Raw genomic sequence first — 4677 nt, 5'->3', positions numbered from 1 at the left:
CTCACATGCTGCCATTGCAACACCCCTATACTCTGCCTCTGTACTCGACAAGGCAACTGTTGGCTGCTTCTTGTTGCTGCTCCATGTCACAACACCACTCCTAAAGGAAAACATAAATCCACTGATAAATCTCCTATCTCTGATACTACCAATCGAATTTGCATCGGTGTATCCAAACACCTGTAACTCAATCCCAGCCACCATAAAAGAGACCATGGTCTACTGTAGACTTCACATAGCGCAATGTGCATCTCACACCATCCAAATGTGGTTTCCGAGGAATCTGCATAAAATGACTCAGCAATCCAATTGTACAGTTCAAATCTGGCTTGGTGATTGTCATGTAGGCAAGCTACCCACTATCTTCTACAACTGCACTCAACTTGCCATTTAAATCTAATGGTATAGAAATTGGCTTACAACCACCCATACCATATTTGGATAGCATGTCTAATGTATACTGCCTCTGTGGTGACAACCATATACCCTTGGCCGTCCTAATGACCTCAATGCCAGGAAGTACCTTAGCTCACCCAAATCCTTCATGTCAAATTTTTGCTTGAGGAGACATTTCACACTCAACTTCCTCTCCACTGTCACCCCCAACAATCAAGTCATCCACTTAGATTGTGATAACCACAAGGCCCCTATTACTCTTCTACACATAGAGTGAATGATCAGCATTTGCTGAAAGCCAATGGTGATAAGATATTGTGCTATCTTATCATGCCATGCTCTAGGTGCCTATTTCAAGCCATACAAGGATTTATGCAACTTTCATACAAAATCAAGGTGACCCACATCTTCATATCTTGGTGGCTGATCCATATACACCTCTTCTTCAAATCGCCATGCAAGAATGCATTCTTAACATCCATTTGCTGTAAAACCCATTCTTTTACTGCAGTGAGGATTGCCAGAATTCGAGCGACTGCATTCAAGCAAGGTGGCGGCAATTTAAGCGAGAACTTTCGTTGATTTTCACACGTTGATTTTCACAACAAAGTGCAAGTTATTTATGTTCCAAATAGAGGTATCTCTCATTCATTTTTGGAGAAGAGATTATGTACGTGAATTTTTTTGAATATGAAAAATCCACAAAAATATGGGAGCAACGGTCTTAAGAACATATATCCAATATCAAAAGTATAATTTGTGGTTAGTTAGCTCTGATTTCATCTATATGTTATAAAAAATTACATTGTAGTTATATCCCCAGTTAAAATTTATTTATTGAAAACATCTCTAAATATAGCCCTCTCTACTTTATTTATGGTTGATGTTTTGCCCGCGTCAAAGGATTAAAATTTTAGCAATTACTTTTCCTTCATTCAAACAATAATAGTCTCTTAAAGATTGATAAACCAAAACCACTTGAGCATCTATATCATTATCAATATGTACAAACCAATTCATTATCCTTAAGTTATTTATGTTCCAAATATGGTTATTTCACATTCATTAATGTAAAATCCAAAAGTCCACATGATTTTATTGAATACAAAGAAAGCCATACACATCTAGAAGAAAGGGTTCTTAGACCGTTACCCAACATCAAAATAGCAAAATTACATCAAGGGTAGCTTTGACGCTTCTATACATTCCCAAAATTACATTGAAGATTTATCAGAACATATATGAGCGTATCTTAAATTATTCTCCCAAAAAAAGCTAACGCATCCTCATACTTATTCCAAATACATAAGGCTAGTCCAAAATGATCCTATGCAGTCTCAAAATTTAACCAAGTGGCCGGCCAATACTTGGCTGGTTTCTACGAGAAGTTAGTGCTTGGAACAATTCCACCTTTGTAAGAGCTTATTGGTGCATAAACTCGTGCACTTTATCACTCAATCCCAAAACACCGATGAAGATAAAGTAGATGTGTTTGCATGGAATATACATCCATTTCTTTGTATCTTGTTGCATGAAGTCCTTACAGGAGTAGTGTGGAACTATGATATAGTCACTGTGTATATCAAACCCTTTGTAATAGAACTTTTTGTATGCACATAGAAAAGATGCATTTCATTTGGACTTATTATCTTCTCTTGCACTACTTCAGCATTCAAACATTGAGCCTTTTGAATCCTCTCTTGAATATCTTTACTTAGCTTGGATCTCCACTTCATGATCCTATTATCCCTTCGACCAGCCCGAACATGACTCAATGTTGTTGCACTCCTCTGCATGTTTGGTCCTTGCACATGCAAACTCTTATCCTCCTCAAGCACAAAACTTGCATGCTACAATTGCTCCTTTTCATGTTTTTTTATGGAAGTCCCAATAGAAACCTTCCACGCCCTAGGGGAATGGCCAGGCACACCAAGGATAGACTGGTTACACCCCATGTATGGGCTATAGAGGTGTTGCAAAACCAAACAAAATGCTCTTTAATACCATTATGATGTCTTCTCCCCTTGAAGCAAGGTGCAGGGACACCCTCAATTGTTGCACTTTAACCTAATGTATTTATGAGTGCTCCACATCTAGCCTTTATGGCAGCATTGAACCCAAAGCATGTCACCACACTACGTGGCTCTATTCTTCTGATGGCTCAATTAGTGTCATAAACAACGCTCTCCTTGCATAGAATCTCCTCTTCATGTACATTTGAAGAGGTAGGTCTCCTCCCACCAACTGGTCACCTACCTGTAACATAAATGTACTCCGGCCTATGACTGTCATGCTCCATCACTGCAGCAAGAGTGGGAGAGCCTCTTCTCCTTCTAATTTGGGTTTGCTCCATTGTTGGCCTTTGCATTTTAGGTGTCTAAAGCCCAGCCTCTTCTATAACACTATGGGCAACATCAACTAGTCTCTTTGTCGGCACATTGCTTAAATCTCCTATCATAATCCTCTCCCTTAGTTTGTCCAAAGTAGGTCCTGTTCCCAAATGTTTTCTAGACATGTAAGCATTGTAGTGTGCACTTTGAAGCACAAACATTGCCAGGTCTGAAGCAGTGGCATCATATAAGCTTTTGTGTTTAGCATATCCATGAGAAGCCCTCTACTTGAATGCTTTGTCTCTCTTAAATTCACAGAAGGAACAAATCTCTGTGTCCTTATGTTGTTGCATGAATGATTCCCCCCATTGGGAAACCCATATATCCCACCATGCCAACCATGTTTCAAGGGAAGACAACTCACCATCTTTTACATTCATAGGTGTCCACCACTTCTTTAAAGCATCTTTACAAATCTCTGCACTAGTATCCGATGTCGCTCTCTTCCAGTTTCTACATAGCTGCTTATGCTCTTCCAGTTTCTACATAGCTGCTTATGCTCTTCTTGAAAATGAGGCCTAATGAATTTCCTTGTATGCTCTATCATGCTCATTTCCCAATGAAAACCACATGTTCTCTCTTTACCATCCATTACATTATCAGGTCCACCATTATACACTGTTCTAATTGCAAGCCAATTTGCATCTGCTCCATCTGCCCATAAAGCCTCTAAATTTTGGCAAAGGGAATCCATTTTTTAATATTTGATCATTAATGAGCTGCAAAACTTTATTTGTGCACTAGTGTCTTTGAGCTTAAATTCACATGTAGAAATTGTGAGAAGCTCTCTAATGAAAGGGTCATACACATGGCACCCATGGTAGACCATCCCTTAACCCAATGGACATGGTCAAAGTGCAACCATTGTTGCCCCAAGCTACGACCTGACCTCATTCTATTCACCAAGTCAAGCCTTGAACTTGGACCAATAGTAGACATCTTGAAGACATGAGGTTGCTAATCATCTGAGAGCTGTCCAAGAAAAAGGATACTCTGTAGAAATGGATATCTACACCGCCGTTTCAAATCCAGCAATGAATCAAGCCCACAGTCCACTCCTTCTAATCCATATCTAGCTGATTGAACGGATCTTTGAATCCTCCTTGTTTGTGACAATGGTGTGATTGTCTCAAGAACCTGTTTTGAACACCAAGCTCATCCAACTCCTCAGTTGCTTCCTCTTTACCAACAATCAACATGTCCATGACAATATCTTTGGCAACACCAACTTCAATATTTTTGCAGGACATGAAAGGGTTCTTTCTTGCATGGTCTCATACCATTTCATCTACTTTCTTTTTTTTAACCTCGACTTATCCCCTCATCAATAGGATGCTCATGAACTCCCACATGCACTGCACATCTTGAAGTATCACACGATCATGCGAAATGTAGTAGTAAATGAAAGCTTTACATTTTTGCAACATAGATTGGTATCTCACCACAATGAATGCATACTAGGGAACCACACTCTCTATCAATTGGACCCACTGGACATGTTTTTCTCAATTTTCCTTTCCATTGCATTTCATTGCATAGTTTTGTCCGAGATTGATATAAGGACAATCTAAATTGCAACACCTCAAGTAGCCCGCACACCTACTTATTCGAACCATTCCATTGAAAGAGGCTTGAGAGCTTGTAGAGTATAGCGTCCAGACATGACCATCAGACTTTTGATCCTCTTAAGTTCTATGGCTTCAGGGACTAGCATTTTGTATGCACGCTGGGCTACTGGCTGAGCTCCAGGAGTTAACTTGATCTCATGATCTACTTCACGAGACGGAGGCATCTCAGTCAGCTCTTCAGGGAATACATTTGCATAATCACTTAACCACTCTGGTTCTTTAGCCTTGCATTTTATGTCTTAACGACATAAACAGCTTGCCTC

Source organism: Cibotium barometz, chromosome 28, assembly GCF_041138505.1.
Source record: "Cibotium barometz isolate CiBa-2024 chromosome 28, ASM4113850v1, whole genome shotgun sequence".
Lineage (NCBI taxonomy): Eukaryota > Viridiplantae > Streptophyta > Polypodiopsida > Cyatheales > Cibotiaceae > Cibotium > Cibotium barometz.
This window is presented reverse-complemented; position numbering follows the sequence as displayed.